The sequence below is a fragment of the Thermobia domestica genome, chromosome 6 (genome assembly GCF_964235325.1).
Source record: "Thermobia domestica chromosome 6, izTheDome1.hap1.1, whole genome shotgun sequence".
In the NCBI taxonomy this organism is placed as follows: Eukaryota; Metazoa; Arthropoda; class Insecta; order Zygentoma; family Lepismatidae; genus Thermobia; species Thermobia domestica.
Window position 1 is genome coordinate 196,906,246 of NC_137459.1, and position 21,697 is coordinate 196,927,942.

At 35.5% G+C, this 21,697-nt stretch overlaps 1 long non-coding RNA gene across 1 annotated transcript; it reads right to left on the reverse strand.

The window, feature by feature from the left end:
* Positions 1–726: 726 nt before the first annotated feature.
* LOC145688388 (uncharacterized) lies at positions 727–21,314 on the reverse strand. The gene is made up of 2 exons (XR_014131890.1): positions 21,102–21,314; positions 727–1,382 (listed from the first exon to the last, which is right to left on the reverse strand). It is a non-coding gene; the product is annotated as an uncharacterized LOC145688388 (long non-coding RNA).
* Positions 21,315–21,697: the final 383 nt, after the last annotated feature.

Here is a 21,697-nt window from a genome sequence, read left to right on the forward strand (position 1 = left end):
AAACAGTCTCATTGTTGTTGATTTAACATTACCTGTCATTCCATTAAAGGGAAATATGAGTCTTGGTTCTACTTAACCTTTTAGAGGCTGCTATCAGGCTTCCTTCAGAGATGAAAAACAAAATATGGCCTAGCCCCATTCAAGCCTATATTGGGTACTGAATGACTTGTTTGACAAAGTAAAACAGCAAATGAAGCTTATAAACCACATCCGGACTCTTCGTCCAGTCGATGTGTTTATATACCACACCTGTCAACAGAACGATCGGTTACGTATTTATATGCCACACTCATCTTGAAAATTTATGGACAACATGTTTGTACTGAAAAAGTTCTACGTAAGTGTACAAGAACTACTTTCAAGTCAACTGTTCCCAATCGGCAGCAATGATTTTAGAATACTTTTTAAAGCTAGTTGCGGCTTTGAACATGATTTTTTTTCTGAATTGCGGAAGAAAATTAAATGGGCTGCTTATAGTCGGGATGGTACGATCGTCTGTAACTGAGCACAATGATGTGAAAAAAAAATGTTAAGGTGACAGTGCAAGTTCAAACTATTATACATGTAAATTTGTTCTCGCTTCCAGCAGATTTATTCGGATGATTTTTTTTTTTTTTTGTGTGTGTGTGTGTGTGTGTGTGTGTTCAAAGTACGAGGAAAGTAGGTAACTATTTCAGACCCTTATCTAATATATAAGCAGATTCTTTTTTAAAAGAAAAAAATAGATCAATATTAACTATAAACTTTAATATACAAATACATATACAGTATGTATATAAAACTCATACATCAAGAAACTGTCACATACAACCTTCACTGGTGGAATATTTAATTCCATGCCTTGAGATTTTAAAAAAATGCTCTCGTCATGCTGCACTCTAATTCAGTCTTTTAGTTTCAGGTATAAATTCCTTTGATGGTATATTTATTAGAGATTCATAACAGTTATGGTGAAGTCATGTTCAGTCCATTAAGATATTGATTGTTTATTGCCTAGTGTACGTTCTTTGCCTCCAATAAGGAGGTGATCTATACACATAGGATGGTCGTTGCACATACCAGTGAACTGGAGTGTTGTCTACTTTAGATTGGTTTCCTTCGTCACCAAATCTAGCATTAAGATCGTTTGCAGACTCAGGGGGAGATGCAGTAGACGGAGAACTAGGCACAGAGACTGTTGTAGACTGAGTAGAGGGAACTGAGCTTGAAGCGGTGACCACTCCAACGGATGCTGCTGACCCACTGCTACTCGAATCATCTTGATTGAAGCGCGAATGCACGCGTGGATAAACCCATGGCCTGGGGACGTATGGTGAACGCTGGCACGCAACAAAGTTAATAATAGTTGCCACTATCAAGAGAAGACAAATTTTCCCGCTATTCTGAAAATAAATAAGATACTTAAGTTGAGACTTGGTTACACAACATTATGACAAATTAAAATCATAATATTAGCTCTTAACAAAAAAAAAATCTAAGGATGAGATATACCAATTGATAAATCTTATTGAGCTGAGCAAAATGACATAAGTAAATCCTCACGTGTAATTTGAGAAAATAGAGATTTTTTTGTAAACTTAAAAGATTAAGGTGTATGATAAACATGCTATATATATTAAATGAAATAACGAAGAATACCTTCATCAGGTTTTCATTATAACACAAGCAAGATGATACACAGTATGGTTAAAGAGATATGATCCAAAAATATAACTAACGCAAACTATAATTTATGTTTAGCTATATATTCAAACCTGAGGCATCTCAATAGGTCACCTGGTTGAACAAAACGACATGCTTGAAACATTCTTAAGCGTAGTTGTCGAGAAAATAGAAGGAACTTTCATAGCTCTAAAAACTATCGTTCGTTGCCAAATAATGTAATTTGTTACCGTTGATAGGTATTAGTCTCCCGGAACGGATTATTTGTATGTATGTATATATACAGTATATGTATGTTAAGCAGCTGGTTGTACCTATTTATCTTCTAGCCGAAATGCTCACACCACAAAAATTGTAATCACTGTACCAATCTACTATTTCCCAGTCACTATAAATTATCTGTTCATGCCACAAAGTGTGCTCACACTTATCGAAAATCCTGTAGACAAAACCTGAACATAATTCTAACAACCTCCTATTATACTTCATGATTTGAAAACAAGTATCCGATAAAAAATTGCGCTAAGTTATTATTATTATTAATAATAATAATCTTATACATAATTCTTTTTATAAATTTTTGAATTCGCATTTTATTTTTTTTCCTTGAAAAATTTAGTTATATGGATCGTTAATTATACAATTTTACTTGACAGAAAATCGACGAGTTTCAATGGATACATCAACGAAATATATCTTAGGAATTAACTAAATTCCTTGAAATTTGCAAAATATTATATATATATATATATATATATATATATATATATATATATATATATATATATATATATATATATATATATATATATATATATTGAATTTTATTAAATTTAATGACACTTTTATATTATTATGTTTTAATACTTTGATTTCTTTGAAAATAAAACTTCTCGTGATAATAGAAAAAAAATCAACTAAAAGATTACTTTTCGCAGTTAAAGCTACAGGAATGTAATAATATATTTTACTTCAGTTATGCCTTTCAAGCTACAGGAGACAGAAGTAATTTAGTGAAATGAATGGTAAAAAGACAATATTATCTATATATATATATATATATATATATATATATATATATATATATATATATATATATATATATATATATATATATAATCACCCATGTCCTAAGCGGGATTTGAAGTGACAACAAAGATATTTTGATCGCCTGTCTAATTCTATAAACTGCTTAACCATGCCAACCAGCTACTTAAAGTTTTGTAACAAATTTTCCTGAAATGCAGGTTTTATAAGCTGGGTTTTTAAGAGAGTCGAATGGCCCATTTACATTATCTGTGTTACAAATTGCAATGTGTGTGTTCTTATCAGTTTAAGTTCACGAGAGAAATCTCATCTAAATCAAAAGTATATTTAAAAAAAAAAAATCAATTAGCGTCAATGCAGTAACTTAAATGAAAATGTTCTTACGGTCGAAGTATTTCGAAATTCCTTTATTTATGGAGAAAAATAGTATTTAACACGACTCTTATCTTGAGAATTAATATCTATTTTTTTTAAAAAAAATACAAAATATTCACTGAACTAGTGAAAAAAAATCGCCAGTCCATTAACTTTCCCTTTTCTATGTTTCATGCAAAAGGACAATACGTGCATATTAACGCAAAAAGTTTACAATATATAAATAACACTCAAAAGGAGTGGGCTAGGCGCTATAGTACATGTAACAAGTCCAATTTGATACAAAGGCCTACATACTTAAGCGTTAAATTGACTACCAATATTTATTAGCCAGACCAGTTTTTCTGTCGCCATGGCGATGTGGTACCCAGGATTCTTCTAGCCGTATAAAGCAGCGTTTCTCAACCTATGGTCAGCATCAGAGATTGAGTGGGTCAATAAAAACCTGATCCGTGACCCACTGACACGACCCACTCTGACCCACCAGCACAATAATCCACCACTCACCAAAAGTTATCTTTCACCATGATCCATGCCCTCCTCTCCACTCACTAAAGAGTTTAAAATATAATTGTAATAAAACGAGGTTGGAAAATTATCACTAATTGTAGTTTGAATTTCTATGGTCAATCGCTCGAGCATTGCTCTGTTACAATGCCCGTTGATCTGATCTCGACGATATAAAATGGTAAAGCGTTTGTCATGGACCATATTACGATGAATTTCAATTTAATTATTGTACAGTACATAATTACTTCCTAGTTCAATTACAGTACTTTTCAGTCGAAAATAGGACGAAATTAAAGTCTGAAATCAAGGTAAAGTAGACCAACGCAAAAAAAAAAAAAAAAAAAAAAAATGTCTCGAACGCCAAAAAGTTCTGTTGCTATTATTACAATTAAATATCAACATCTAAAAATGCCTGAAGTTCTTTTTCACTTAGACATACTCATCTCATGTAAATAAATAGAAACAAATGAAATAGGAAAAAACTGAGCTCTTGAAAGTAAATTGTATACTAATTCACCACTGTTTAGAAGATGCTGTACACAATGCACTGACCAGATTGGGTCGGTGGGTCCTTGTGGGTCATGGTGGGTCACGTCCTGTTGACCCACGACAAGCCCAAGTCGTGACCTACCTGACCCATTTGACCCACTCCATCTCTGGTCTGTAGACAAAAATACAACAAATCAATAAATAAGGAACTTAAATCCATACTTAAAAATATTTCAACATTACTCGCATCTCTACTTTAGATTCTAAAATTAGGAACATATTTCAATGATCAGAAAAAAATCTGGTATTTCGAGGTAAAGAGTAGGACTAAATGACCGCATAGTCATTAACTTGAAAGGAACCGTGATTCGTGCCGACAATTGATATTGCAGAAGGAAGGAATGCATAAAGAGCAGTGAAGTAAACAAGGATTTCATTGCTTTTGCTTTTCCTTGATGTTTGTAATAAAACGTGATATCCATATTTCAACAGCTTGTTGTTTACTAATTAATGCTGGTTTCAACAGCTTATTGTTATTTATTAATTGGTTACCTCTATCAATCGAAGCTCGGTAAATCTTTAGAAGTAATAAGTTATATTTGGGCAAAGTGTGCTATCACTTAACTCCAGTTTCAATACGTTTTCGTGAAGTTCTTTAGTAATGGAAATGTAATAAAGAATGTTGTGATTAAAGTGAACCAAAACTACAGTGTATTGTGGAGTGTTGTGGAACGAGTGAATGAAAGATGAAAATTCCGACATTATTTAGAAAAAGCATTGTGATGTGAAAAACAAATTGAGATGTTTTTCAGCGACGCTTAGGGACACCAAATTGTGGGAAATACAAATGTTTTGGTGATAAATTTAATTAAGAGTAAGGCACTCCTCTTAAGTTTGTGCATAGCCAAAACAAGGAAACTTCATTCTATCGGAATAATTTATTTCATCCAGCAAGATGTGGTAAAAGCTACATTTACCCACGAGTTGCTAAAATATGTTTATATGATTCCTCTTTCAAATGAAGCCTGGTCCCAATATTAACGATATGGTGGGTAAGGTAGAATTTCAGTTAATTGAGAAAAAGTTAGTCTTTATTATGCGTTAGAAATAGACGATACTACTGATGTTATGATACTTAATTTATGTGCTATGTTAGATATGCACATGATAATAAGATGCAGGATTATTCTGTTCTGTGGTAACTTGCCAAATCGAACAACTTAAGACGAAATATTTCACTTTCGATAGTTACATAAAAGAAAGGGATTGAGTAGGGGAAATGTGTGGGCTTACGTTCAAAGGGCCCGTCGTACCCTCAGGTAGACATTGTAGGATTGATTCTAAGGTCACAGTAGTAGTTCCAGATATGAAATAAATTCATTGTTTTATACATATGGAAGCACTGCCCTCCAAAATATACCATCAGAATTTAAAACTGTGCTAGATAATGCTGTAAAATTAGTTAATTTTATTTACGCCCCACTGTTAAATAATGGGTTATTTTCCGTATTGTAGGATGAAATAGCCAGTGAATATACACACCTTTAGCTTCATTTGAAGTTCGCTGGCTTTCCAGGGGCAAAGTACTTAGGCCATTTGAATTGAAGCATGAAGCTATTATTTGTAAGTGAACATAATGTAATATTGCATCAATCATTGTTGAAGCATGGTTACTGGCTTTAATCTACTTTTCAGACTTTTTTTTGTAAATTAAATGAACTAAATCTCCCTTCAGGGAAAATCTTTCACCGTTTATGATGCTTTTTACAAAAAAGAATTCGAGAAAAATCTGGGTGCCGACTATGGATAGCTACATAAACAGGCAGTTTGCATTTTATCCGTCATTGGAATCACTTTTAATGGAGAATTATATTTTTGTCAAGTAAGTTTCTCGAAAGGGTTTGTAGCCACTTTAAATTGTATAAAGTAATTAATCATATTTTCCAAATAACCTGCATGATAAACTTCTGTGAATTCGCAATACATTTGAGACTTACAGTCACAAGATTAATCTTTCATTATCGAAGAAAGAACAGTTAAAATAATTTAAATTTCAAGTGACAATGGGCTTAAAATGCAATTCTGTGATGTTGGTTTATATCGATTCTAGATCTCGCGTTTAGAGAAGTGAATTTCTAAACTTATCTGAAGAAGCATTGAAAATTGTTACGCAGTTTGAGAAATGCTGTTATAAATTATTTACATTAGTGGATCCATCTGATGAAATCTGATCATTCACGATGGAAGTGATGTCCTCGATTACTTGTGAGTCAAATAAGATTTTTGTTTCAGTGGTAGAGCGTTCACCTCTGGTGCTTGGGTTCCCGGGTTCGATCCCAGCCCCCGCCAAGTGAACTTTGTGGTGGACAAACACCGCGTGCGTGGGTTTTCTCGGGGTTCTCCCGTTTCCTCCCACTTTCTTCATTCCACCATTTCATTCATTACTCATCGTCACAGTCTTCTTTAGCCTAACCGGCATAACCGTGGGACGTAAAACTCAAAGATTTCATTTCATTTCATTTTTCAAATAAGATTTTATAGTTTTCAAGTGCTTAGTGTTCTCGTTTTTGATGAGTAATTCCCATTGTGTATACATGTAGCTTAGTTTCTATATTCAGAAGGATATTTATGTCGAGATGGGCACAAGTCGAACTAAAACTAGACTCGAAACTCTATTCGAATCCGAGTCGAATCAAATTGAATTTTCTCGAGTAGTTTCGAACCGAGTCACTGTTTTTGAGGTCGAGTTTCGAGTAGTTTGATGAATGGCTCGCGCGTTCAGCTCGTTTTAACTAGTTTTGAAATAATCGCCTGATTAGACTGGAAAGCGAGCGCCATCAGAAATTTAAGCAGTAATGTGGAATACTTTTAGTGTTGCTCACGAGAAGGGACACTGCTCACATCTCGTCTCGATAAGGAGCCTCAAATGTCGTGACCACCAATATACGTATAAACTGTAGTTCTTACAATCAAGGCTGAGATCTGCACGGTCGAATTTTTAAGCCCTAGCAGAAGCCCAGTCCGGATAGTGACGTCAAGCAGCTCGACTCAGTTCAACTGAGCGAATAGCTCAAGCTGGCTCGGTTGGGATGTGCCAAAGGTTCGGCTCAGTTTGGCCGATGGCTTGAGCCAGTTCGGCTGAAGTGAGCCATCAGCTCGGCTCGGCTCGATTGAGGTGAGCCATCGGCTGGAGCCGGCTTGTTTGAGGTGAGTCATCGGCTTAGTTTGGCTCACCTGGACCGACCAGTTTTGAACATGTTAGGCTGGCGCGTTATAACTTAATTTTTGGCTCGAGCACGAATAGTTGCTCCTCCGGAACTCAAACCAACAACCTCGTGAGCGATGGCCTTGTAGCTTAGACTTCACGGCTACTGAGGTCGGCACTCAACTAGTTTTTTAGTATTCAGATACCAGCTGCCTATCTTTCATGTTTATGCATGGTATTGTTATAATAATAATAATAATAATAATAATAATAATAATAATAATAATAAATATTAGAAAAATGTTGTTGTTGTAGGTTTATCATTGATAATTAAATTTTCTCTGTAGGATACTTGAAGAAAGTACTTGAAACTACACACAGAATTTGGCTTATTTTGGCTCTGCTACTCCAAACTCGATCCGAATTCCAGTCGAGTTGAAGGAAATTTTTTTTGAGTCGAGTTCTTGAGTCGAGCGCAAAGATGTCTGTTTCAAGTCGAGTCGAGCTTCAAAAAAAAAAAAAATCGCTCGTGCCCATCTATTCATGTCACAGTATCGCGGCAGAGAACGAAACTGAACGAACTTGGGTTGGAATCGAGTTTAGTGTCCCATTCAGCAATAAGGCTATATGAGACGTTGATCTACGGTTTAACATGGGATCCATGCCACATGGGCTCCCACCAGGAATAAAACCCAGGTCTCTCCCACGCCAAAAGCGCGTACACTATCCACATAGCCACGATGGACCTCTGTCAACATTGCCTGACAAACATTCTATTATATCACTTCCCCCACCCCTTTAGTACCTGCAAATCTGTGGTTAGTAGAATTGTCCTAAAATTCATGATGTGCAGTGAAACAGCAGCACGAACGTTTTACATAACATACAGAAGTGCTGCTCTCTTGTTCCCATGTTATTTGTTCCAGGAACTACTAAGACTTTCGGTGTCAAGGACACACAACAGGAAAAAAATCAGCTTGAGTTAATATATATATATATATATATATATATATATATATATATATATATATATATGACTTAATAGCTTGTTCTGAGAAGTATTTATATTTGAAACAATCAAATCTAATTACACTTCTAGACACACTGTCACTATAGAATAAAATTTTTTATGTGGGGAGAGGAAAATAAAAGCTTCTTTGTGGAGTACTTCACGGATATTCCCCATTGATGCTATCCAATTGTACCTTTTATTTTCTTCTTAAGCTACATGTGGATAAAACGAGAAATCAACCTGCTGGGAAAACCCTGACAAATTGTGAGGTAACTAAATTTGACTCCAGCTAGCAGTCTAACAATACAAAATTTAGCCAATCAGATGAGAATTCAGGTAATAACACGACGGCTCAGTGATAGAATGCTCACTTCTGGTTCGATCTGAGATATCTTTGGTTTGATCCTAGGTCATGCTAGTTACATCATCATCGCCTGTGTATTTTATAGATTTTTCCCCTTTACATTTTCATTGCACCAATTCTTACAGAATCACTAAATTATGATCATTATATCCGTAACCCTCAGGCTTAAATACATAAACCTGGCGCTAAAACAATTGCAATATTCAGTTTCACTTCAAAATTAAACGTCACCACTCTAGCACTGTAAAAAAAGTATTTCTATTATCAAGGTGTAACTATTCATACAGTATTCTTTAAAATTGCGTAGAATGCCTGTTATGGAATTTCAGAAGAAAAATGATTTTTTTTTTTTTTTAACTAGGCAGGTTGTGACATTTGCATACAAGAGCTAGGTGGTGATGCTAATTCAGTAGAGGATACAGAGTTTATTTTTAGTATATACAAAATTTGAAATGGCAACATACCACTGAGATCCAGTTTTATCAGACTGCAAATGTTCTATCTGGATGTTAAGAGAAGCGAGTTACGTAGCGGGTGTGTTGTGCACAAATATAGGTCAACAGAACCAATTTTCTGTTTAACAAAATATATAGTCAACAAAGTATCAGTTTAAGAATATAATGTAGAAATTTTTATGATAAAGCTGTAGATGGATTATTCTGTTGACTCGATGCAAAACAATGGAAATAAACAGAATGATTCAAAACTGAATACACACTTGTTAATTGGAAATGGCTGAAAGTATTGGGATAAAAATGAGTGTGGGGATCTACCGAAGAAAGCATATAATCACCATGATAGCCATCTTCAATCCAATTAAAATTGTTAAAGTAGGAAGAGGATTGCAATGTTCTTTGACACTAGAAAGTTATCAAAAGCATGAATCAGATGTAGTTTAATTTATTTACTAGCTGAATATAACCATTCCTCGCATGGGGGCAGTATTTGGAAGTCAACGCCTGTGGAAGTATTACCATTCATTTCGGTGACCGCGAAATCTATGGATCTGACATTAATATCGGTAATTTTCGATTACTTTTGCATGTCTTGGTATCCCACCCCCCGCTGACTCCCGGCCTGCATACAATTGTAGTTGAATTTATGTGTCATTGCTAATGAAAGTGTCACCATTGATCTCAGCAAACGCAAAAACTATGGATTTGACATTAATATCGGTCATTTTGGATTACTTTTACATGTCTCAGCATACCCCCCCCCCCCCCGCTGACTCCAGGCCCGCATACAATTGTAGCTGAATTTGCAAATCATCGCTAATGGAAGTGTCACCATTGATCTCAGCGTCCGCGAAAACTATGGATTTGACACTATTATTGGTCATTTTGGATTACTTTTACATGTCAGTATCCGCCGCCCACCCTGCTGACCCCCGGCCCGAATGGGGTGAATTTGGATGTTAATGCGATCAGAGTTTCACCCTTGATTTCAGCGACCGCGAAAACTATGAATTCGATGGTAATATCGGCCATTTTATACTACTCCCGGTAAAAGCTCCCCTGAGACCCCCTGGTTCGAATTAAAAAAAAAAAAAAAAAAAAAAAACTTCTTAGCTTGGGGTCTGGACCAGGGTACTCGTGTCCAAAATTTGGTAACTCTCGGTCCACTCGTGTGGTTCCCAGGCCGCACACAGACAGACAAACACGCACACACACACTATTTTATTTATATTAGATTAGATTACTTTTTATTTGTAAGTTATTCAAATGAAAGTGTGAAATCAAGCTATTAGCATTTTCGTAGTAAGTGAATCTGAATGTCAATCTTTCAGCGTCGCATTTATATTGTGTTTGTGAGTACTGGGCACACTACCCGGGCGATTGCGGCCGAGTTCATTGCACTGCATCCAGAACATCTGCCCACATCTTACATTACCGAGAGTAAGATTCTGATCAAAAGGAAAAAACAGGTTCAATACAAGACAAACTCCGCAGTTGACGTCTGAGGAAGCCAAGTGCTCTGTTCTCAAACATTCTTCAAGAGTCCGACCCGCAGTATTCGTCATGTAACACGTGGCGGTAGTACCAAGATTCAAAGTTCAGTCGTACGAATCATGCAGTGCAACAAATGGCACCCCTACAAGCTCCAATTACAGCAACACCTAACGAAAGATAATCCCGATAGGATATATTATATGAAGGGGCCCTGACGATATATTCAACGACGAGGCACCTTACTTCCTGAATGAAGTGATAAACATAGCTCTCTATTCTGATCAGACGAAAAGTCACTCGTCGATTTTGGACTGACGCTTACGTAAGTACACTGATGTGGTGTGGAATATAGGACACACATTGTTATCCCGTGTTCGTTAAAGGTACATCAAATAGTGACTGATATGGAACTTGTTACGTAAAATGGATTTTCAATCACACATTAATCCAGAAGATGACTTTCTAATCTACTTTTAGTATAACGTTGTGCCTCTGGCTTATGTTGTGCAAGTTTGACGTTGGATCGGCAGACGCGGGCAAGTAAAATGGCCATCGCGAACCCCAGACCAAACCGCCTGGATTGAGTTGTGGGGACATGTACCAGGGCAAAATAAACAGCTTCCGTGAACTGATCAAAATACAACGCATACCTGTGCCAGAGTGGATCCTGATGTGTTCAGAAAGCTGCAGGAGGACTGACACTGACACACACACACACACACACACACACACACACACACACACACACACACACACACACACACACACACACACGAAGGAAGCATCAAACAACTAGTCACCATATTGAGCATGTACTGTAACTCTTGATCTCTCACATTAAAATGGGAATCATTATTACAGGAAAAAAGTTAAATATAATTATACATCAGATTTGTTTTTGGTGACTTTCTCGTGTCAAATGCACATCACATAATTCCCTTGACCTTTACAAAATCTCAGTTGGATTTAAGATAGCGAATTTAAAGATTGCCACCTTCATGGGCAAATATCCTCTTAGGTAGAGCCTCACATTATTTATTTAGTCACATTTCATATAGCGAAGTTAAGGCTAATCATGCCTTGTCTCCACACTCGACCATGCAAACAGCAGGATTAATATGATAATATCAAGTATTTATAGAATACTAATCGGAAAAGCACACATTGAAATGATCATAGTGCAAATCTATTCCCAATCTCTGCAATCATTTCCAACTTACAAAAGTGTATCTACTTTCGAATCACACTATATCTGCGTTTACTGCTAAACAAATGTCAGAGAGGGGCCAAAATAGGATTTTCAATAATATGCAATGAAAGGAATGCTATTTTTCCCCTTGGTTTAGACGCCTATGTATAGCTATTTAAAAAAATGATCCCTAGCAGAGTATAATTACTATTATACAAGAGAATGTGTGTCATTAGATTTTCAAATAGAAACCGGTCCCTGGAACCACCAAATTTTATACGTAAGACAGATCTTCACCAGATCCAATCGCGTACGAAGCCGATATTTCTATTTTCGACTTGAGGATGGTTTGGACGCCACATTCTGGAAGTTCAAAAGTACAGAGTATCTCAGAAGCCCCTCAAGATAGATAACCCAAAATAATTATTGTATGGTATGTTGCATACTGTTCAATCCAAGCTCGAATTATATAGGAATGGGAAGACTATCTCCATTTGAAAGAAAAAAAATAAAAAATAATACAAGATTATCCTCTTATATAATAGTATCGTTGGAAGAAGGAGTTATAGACTACCGAAAATATGAACAAATGAACTTTAAAGGTCTAACTCCAAAACTAAGCACCTACCGTTGCCGGGTCAAGACTTCACTTAGGAATTAATATGTGCGCTATAAAAATACACGTTTCAGAATCCTAAGGTACTCATGCTACAATTTTTATAGAGGGAGTTTGGCTACGGGCATTTCATTTGAAGTACTCATCAACTATTTCTATAAAAATTGTTGCGGAAATACTTTAAGACTCTGAAACCTGTATTTTTGGAGAGCACGCGTATTAATTCCTAAGTGAAGTCTTGACCCGACTATGGTAGGTCCCCTAGTTTTGGAGCTATGGATATTTAAAGTTCATTTCTTCATATTTTCGACAGTATATAACTCCGAAAGGAAGGATTTGTGCACCCAGATTGGTCTATATGTTTTGTCTTATCTTGGTGTCAAGAATCACCTCCCAAACTTGTCGGTGTTTTGAAACACCCTTGAGATATTATATATCAAAATATTTGGATTTGTATACAGGCAGGGACGCCTTCAGAATTTTTTCCAAGAGGAGCAAAAGAGCGATTCGAAGTGGGAGGGGCAAAAGACTGACAGGAGCACACAATAACAAACAACAATTACTTAAGCATGCGCCCTTAAATACAGTAAATAAACCTTAGTGGTTAAGAGCAAATTAGTGTGTTTTGACATGTATTTCCGAAAGCTGAACACCCTTTAAAAATCCAGGGAGATAACTGGCCTTTTATCCCCCGCTGCGGGCGGCCTTGTTAGTATCTCATGTATTTAAGTGAGAAACCAGAGAACTACTCTTCACGCTTGAGAAGGCTGAGAAGGAAAGTGAGAGTGGATTACGAATTCACCTCTGGATTTCTGAATCGTGTTATGTAACGAAAGTATGTTACCTTGATCAGCTTGTAGATCACAAGTAAGCTCGTCTTATGTGTAAGTTCTCAGCCAAAAGGGGGAAAAGGGAAATGAGTATATTACTAGTAATGACATCCAAGGTGAAGTATTTTTTTTCTTCCTGAAGCGTTTGCTTAAGTTCATCAAAGCTACCTGGACAATACAAACAGTTTTATGCTACACGTGAGAATCTGTATCCACGAGCAAACTAAAGTGTTAACATAGTAACAAGGCTATATTTATTATAAGGGAAAATTAAAATGCAAAAGATTGGTTAATTGTTGAAAGTTGATTACAGAAAAGTAGCATCGTAATGAACTGTGAAATATATGTTTTTCTTCAAAAATATGTACCAATTAAACACATATGACAAGTAGTTGGAACACTTAAAAATCGCTCAGTTTTTCTATTAGTGATCAAAAATTAGTAATATACCTTGTCACTTTCATACAGAACCAAATACTATTATCAAGAGTTATTTATGGAACCACATCCATCTTCAAAAGAAAGTTCTTAAGTAGAATCTAACTTTATTCTTAAAATATTACTTGTTGCTTTTCTTAAACACCTCATTTACTAAATTATTCTGTTTAGAAGTAGCAATCTAAAAATTGCATTACGTTAAACAAAAATGAAAAATTTAAGTTGGCCGTTCTACGGTTATGCTGGCTAGGCTAAAGGGGACTATGATGGGAAATGAATGAAATGGTGGAATGAAGAAAGTGAAGGAAACGAGAAAACCCCTAGAAAACCCACGCACAGTGTTTTTCCACCACAAAGTTTACTTGGCGTGAGCTGGGATCGAACCAACCACCCCATGCATCAGAGGTGAACGCTCTACCACTAAACCACCGTGGGCCCATTACATTAAATATTGCGACTATCATTTTTGTTCGAAAATACAAGTGATTGTACTTGTTGAATGCAAGTGAATGATTGTAGCCTAACTGTTTATTAGAAAACATTCATGTAGGAAAAAAAAATGGTTGTTGATCTTTGGATATGGTTAGCGTAATCACTTTCGGCGCAGGAGAGCAGTGTTCGATTCCCGGTATGAGCTCGTGCGTTTTTGATCTACATGAAGCTGTAGGTTGTCTTATATAGCCTGTTTTAAATAGAACTCCAAACTTTAATTCTATCAATTAGTGATCATAGATTTAACAGAAAAAATTAACTTGAGTCTTCCCTTTGGCACCAGTTGCTGCACAACGGTCATGGTCGCAATATTAACTTGCCAACTTTGTTCTACAGCATTTAATGCTTTCTGCTGCATGTACCCTACTCTGATATTTTGTTTCATCGTAAATTGATATATTAAGTACTAATTATTCCTATTGATTTTTAAATTATGACAGTTCGTACGTCCGGATATTTTTAGGTTTTATTTTAGCGAATTAGAAAATCTGAATTAATAAAGAAAAAAAAGTTATTCAAATGTCTTTCCTTCCACATTTCTTTTCGCTGAAAATGTAGCCACGAAGGATACTATGAAAAAGAAATCTAGGAAGTGGGAAAAGTACTCAAATTCTTTTCAAAATTGTAATACAGTTGTATAGTATCTAGCAATACCGATTTAATGTGGTCATTTACCAATACTATATGAAAGAATTGCAATATTGTATCTTACAGTCATCAGCGCTGTAAAAAAGTATTTCATATTTACAATAAATAAAACTCAGTTGCTCGACACTTTTCTATGCTATTAACTTAAAATGAACTTGTGTTTCCCTAAGTTTGCTTATGGCTGTACAATGAACCACATTGTTGATTTTTTTAAAAATGGGATTTTTTGTTTTTTTTTTTTGTTTTTAAGCAGTTCTGTCATTTCGTGTTTTGCCAGGGGAAGGGGTGCAAGATTGTCCATCAATATAAGAGTTTTCCGTTGTTTGCAAGATATTAATATACAATTCATTAAAAAGCCATGAGCTTTTCAAACTCGGGGTATAATTGCCCCTGCTCTTCTCAAATGACGTCCCTGTTTTTAAGTGATGAGAATGTATTCGTAGAGAAGTGTAGCTTACAATTAGATATCTTTCTTTAATGCACATAGTCGAAGTTTGACTTTCAGCGAGAATCAAACTCACGATTTTGGTCAACATCATGATTCAATTATTAAGGTACTTAAAAGAAAGATAGTAATCTTCCATTAAAGCTGTAGCAATAGTTTGTAGGTTTAACAGACAGCTTTTAGTTTAGTAATATAGCTTATGGTCACCACATAGACCCCTAATGCAGTTGTTACTGAATTTCTAGGCCTAAGAGAATAATTTCAGTTAAGTGATTTATGGTTAGCACATTAATACCAACCAGCTTGTTAATGGGCTTTCAAGGCCTACCACATTGCTTTCAATGGAGTGATGTGTGGTCAGCACATGGATTCCAACTGAAGTATAAATAGGTGTTTCTTCGTGGCTAAGCGGTTAGGGTGCACCCCTCGCTGCTGAAACTGACGAACTCAAAATCAACTCAACTCTGATATAAATAGGTTTCTAGGTCTACCACATTGCCTTAGAAATTAGAGAGGTTACCCATTTTTCGCTGTCACAGCCTGCTCACTACACATTGATGTGCTGCTCCTCTTTACCTAGTATGAGGATTACACTAATATGCTACCACCAACAGTTTTGACTGTAGCCTGCTCATACTTCTGACGTGTTTCTAACTTGTGATTTGAAATAAATATATAGGCCTATATTTTATATAGATAGATAGATAGAGATATATTAGGGTGGCCCTTAATTTTTGATTTCTGAATTTCTTTGGACGAACCCCCTAAATATGGTTACATATAGGACTAAATTAAGCCAGGAGAAAAAATTAGCTCCATTCAATAATATTAAATGGTGTCTCAAGCGACCTAAAGTTTTGAACCCGATTACAATACGTAGTATAAGGGAAAATTTTGGAATAAACTCTTGTAATTTAGAAACGGCTTAAGGAAATGAGATCATACCCTGGATAATAGAACTAGAGAAAGAAACTCACCTAATTTTGTATAATATTGTCATAGTGGCTATCTTTAAGTCCGCCATCTTGCATTCAGGTCAAAATTTTCAAATAGAAAGAGGGTTGTGTGACATATCGTTTTGAGGCATCTTTTCACCAGAAACAAATCTGGCACTATTTTAAAGATTGCTTTTGTGTAAGAATTATTACCTATGAAAAGTTTTCTCCTTTTCACAGTTAATTCTTACACGACTGAAAGTAGAGACATGAGTTTGGCGCGAAAAGAAAAGGGATGTGTACGGCTTCAAAGGACAGAGGAACGCAAAAGAAAACGTACTTCTGAAAATTATTTGTTTGAACTTTATATACCAAAAGACATGGAGGTAAACAGTTCAAGTAATGAAGAGGAAAACCCAGCTGAGAATGTTAGAGAAAATGTAAATGTGGATGCGTGTGTGCCCGGACCCTCCAATAGGTATAAAAGGGGAAAAACTAATTTTATTACTTCAAGACTGGTTGCTGCTCTTGATCGATATAAGGGCACTGATAGAAGAGCAATACATATTCTGACAGCGACGGCAGAGTAATTAGGTCATAATGTAGAAGAACTAGTAATAAATAGGTCTTCCGTTCACCAATGCTGAGAGAAAATCCGTAGCGAAGTTGCACAGGGCCACAAAAAACATTTTTAGAGTGTATCAAGTGAGTTGGTTATGCATTGGGACGGAAAGCTACTGCCGAATGTGACTGGCAGAGAGACTGTCCACAGGTTATCCATAATTATTACAGGAGATAGTCATGGGAGGCTAATTGGTGTTCCCATTTTGTCATCATCAAGAGCAGAACATATTGCTTCTACTATAATTCATTCACTTAAAGAATGGAACATAATGAAAAAAATGGTTGAAAGAATTAAAAATTGTAAGGAGAAACCGTAAAGCAGCAAAGAGACTTGACGCAAGATGTGATACCATAAAAATTATCGTGAAAAGAAAAAAACTGATTTTGTTACAACAAACACGAACTTTCCTCGAAAGATTTAAAATGCCCAAAGGGTTTCTTGAGTGTGATCCGATTTCATTGTCAAATAACAATGACTATCTTCAAGGAAAGACAATAGTTAAATTCATCCACTATCAAACGATCCAGCAGTAAGGGGAATGAAACTAATAGATTATAACAACGTTCTTACGAAAAATGAAGAGGAAGAACTGTGTCTTGTGCAGATAGTGAAGGCCCAAAGACAATCTTTTCCTAGAAGTGACAAAATTGAACTGTGTAGAAAATAAGATTGAAAACTTACCATAAAGCTACTACATAAATAATGGTTATTTCAATTACTTCCAAGTTATAATTTTTCTTTTTCCTCATAATGGTCTATGAATAATCTTGATGAAAAAAAAATATTTGTAGTTCATAGCAAAACAAAGATTTAACATTCTCTAGCAGTTTCTTTCAGTTTATGTAAAAGACTTCCAAAATTCTTACAAATCTGTGGTCCACAACTACAATAAAATAACATTACATCGACGCATTTAGTTTTTCACACGTAATAACTCTTACATGATTATAGGCAACTTTAAAATAATGCCAGATTTGTGCTTCTGGTAAAACGCTACCTCTAAACGATATGTCGCATTACCTTATTTGAAAATTTTGACCTGAATTAAAGATGGAGGACTTCAAGATGGCCTCCAAGATAATGCTATACAAAATTAGGTTAGTCTCTTCCTCTAGTTTCAATATCCAAGGTATCTTCCCATTTCCTTAAACAGTTTCTAAATTACAAGGGTTTATTCCAGCGTTTCCCAACCGGTGTGCCGCGAATGGTCCGCTGGTGTGCCGTGAGGAAATCGAAACAAATTATTAATTCTATAGGTACCAAATTGCAAGACATAGTGGAAAATGTATATTTGTATTTCACATTAGTATGAACCTCTACTATAAATCTACAATTTTAAGTTTCATACTGTGTTACTTTTCTGTACATTTCGAATGTTGAAAATCGTATTTATAATTGGCATAACCATTATTGCTTCTTTATTGTTGCAGACTATTTCGTAACTTGAAATTTTAACATATCATTCAATAAATTTAACAAAGCAAAACATGCATACAAATTACCTACATTTGTGTTTTAAAGGTACTGGAGATTTGTTTATTTGTTCGTTATTTAGTGATCTTCCTTTTTAGTGAAAGGTTATATACAGTTTTCGAAAGAGAAAGTGGATTTTTAAAGACCCGAGTCCTATATTTCATTGCAATTGTTTTCTATTTTAAAATTAGAATTAAAAATAAGCATAATGATTTACCAGGAGGGAAAACCCGTGATCGAGCTTTCTACTCTGTAAGGAGATCAGTAATCACAGAAAAATACCACGGTATTTTATATTTACGAATAATAATAGTAATATATATATATATATATATATATATATATATATATATATATATATATATATATATATATATATATATATATATATATATATATATATATATATATATATATATATATATAATGGGTGTGCCGCGAGAATTCAAGTTACATCTGTAGTGTGCCGGAAGTTGAAAAAGGTTGGGAAACGCTGGTTTATTCCAACTTTTCCCCATATACTATGTATTGTAAACGCATTCAAAACTTTAGGTCGCTTGAGGCACAATTTAAAATTATTCAATGGAACTGATTTTTCCCCTGGCATAGTTTGGTCTCATATGGAATCATTTTTAGGGGGTTCGTCCAAGGAAATTCCTAAATTTATTTTCCCCCAAATAAATAAGGACCACCCTAATATATATATATATATATATATATATATATATATATATATATATATATATATATATATATATAGTGACCCAAAAGTTGGTATAGAATCCCGTACTAATCAACTCACTGTATTTCATATTTCTTATTGTTATCAAAAAAGTAGACCTATTTTCTTTATTATTTGTTCTTAACGTATTTTTCCTTATACCTTAAGCTGGAAACAGCAGAAGCAAATAAACCTATAAACTAGAACGTTATACTATATATAAACATTTCAGTTTAGCGTCCCACGATAATATCCTTTAAGACTAAGGCAGACTGATCATTAAGACAAGTGGATAATGATGAAATAATTGGTGAAATTAGAATGTGAGAGGAAACCGGAGTACCTCAAGAAATCCCACGGAGACCATTGTCCACCACAAACTTACTTACTTGTGCGATCGAACCCGGACTCTACGCACGAGAGGTAAGCGCTCTACCACTGAGCCGCCACCACCACCACTTCCAGAAAAAGAGGATCTATCCATATAACTCAATGCTCTAAATTTTGAGTCGAGTTTAGTTTCAGTTTAGCGTCCCTTTCAGCAGGGAGGCTGTATGAGACGTGGACGTACTAATTAACGTGGAATCCGAACATGAGCTGTTGCCCGGAATCAAACCCAGGTCTCTCAAGCCAAAGACGCGTACGCTAACCACTTAGCAAAGGAGGAGCTCACTCTAAATTTTCAATTATGTTCCTGTTGAATGATAACTTTATTACAACTATCCGTAGCGAGCACACACAGATGATTGTGTACACATGAGATGGTAGATCAGCATTACTGTTCTGAAAATACTTCTATGTTTACATTATGAACGTTGTGTTTGTGTTTTATTTTACTTGTTCCTATCACATTGTCATTTCACTAATTTTCCCACCCTCATTCACTTGCCTTAACAATTCGTCTCCCTAGCCTAAAGGGCATAATAGCCGGACGTTAAAGTGAAAGATTTAGTTTTAAAATGGCACTTCGTCATGCTGCCAGCTCTAATTTTAGCAATGGCGAAGGGCCCTGGTTTACTGTAGATCCACATAAAAAAGGTTAAAATATTGTAACAAATGAGAAAATTATAATATTCGAACATTCAACTGGATGGCATTTAGTATCTCCCCCAACAAGTTTCATGGTTCCAGAACCGAATACTTTGTTTTTGTCTAAATTGTGATAAAGGTAGAAGTACAAGGGCCCTGGAGGCTTCTCCCTTCGCTAGCTGCCCCTAGCTCAGCTATATTTTGTAAAGTAAGTAACACACTGTAAATCTTATATGTGCAAGATTGGGGGAGATACTAAATATCAGCCCATTTAACTATTACAAAGCGCCATTACATTACTTTTCATTCATATATATTAACCACACCTTAACTACTTCCACAATTTATTTTCCATAATAAAAACAATGTTAAATGGCTTATTAAGGCAAATGAATGAGGATGGAATAATTAGTGAAATGAGAGTGTGGGAGGAAACGGGAGTACCCCGAGAAAACCTATGGACACGATGTTGTCCACCACCAACCTACTTGGCCGGTGATGAAACCAGGGACCACACGCACCAGAGGTAAGCGCTCTACCACTGAGCTATTGTGTCCTCATTTATAAACTATTAATCATTCGTCTCCCTTAGACTAAAGGTCATAACGTCGGACATTAAACTCAAAAAAGAAAAAAAAAATTAAAAAATCATAGTTTATAAATACAGTGCAAGGGAAAAATCGCAACTCCAGCCTCAATATGTCAACGCTTCGAGTCGTCACTTGGTCTTGATCATGAACACAGATTAGTGAAGTAATTTTCATAATAATGAAAGGGAAAATACAATGATTCCCACTCGAGAAAATCCATGCACACGAAGTTTGGCCACCCTAAGTGGGTGTTCCGGACACTGCATTTCGGAAGAAATGGAAACTTTGCAAGAGAAACATTACAATAGAAAAAAAGAACATGAAAAATCAGGGTAAGCAGAAGAAGCAGGGTAAGAAAAATCATGTTAGCCCTATTGTAATATACACAAGAGGAGATAGAAAGTTAGCCTCAACAATTGTTAACACAATCCGCTACAAGTATGTCCGTACGACTTACCATTTCTGCAATTTAACAATCTGCGTTTCCTTCGCTCTCAAGCACCTGTCAACATATGACTTGAGTTCAACCACGTGCGTTCACTATAAGTAAGCAACTCCTACTTTCTGTTACAAGCTCTTATTGGCTTACAAATTGTGGGAAGTGACGTAATACTCTTGTACTTTCCCAGCTGACGTCAGAGAAATGACGCATTGGAGTGGTTTGTTTTGTTTCCCGTCCTTTTTTGCATGCTCTACAGTTTTCTAGAATTCGCGTTGCTCTCTTTAACCCTGAATATAAGCAAAAAGAAAGGAAAAGGAAATAATGATTCAGAAATATGCTGTTTTTAGAATTAAATACTTACTGAGTATGGGAAATATCCAGACACATGAGACTGATAGACACGCATTCTTACACAGCACTTTTTTGTTTTGCCATTGATATGTGTATTTTCCATGACAATTTCATACAATTGACACCAAGTTTTTCATCCATTCTACGAAAATAATTAAAGAAAAATTAACGGTCTAGGTTATTCGCAATCCAGCAATATTAGATTTTTTCTGGATTCATTTAACTGTTGGCATTGTGCTCTATTTTCAGTACATAATGTC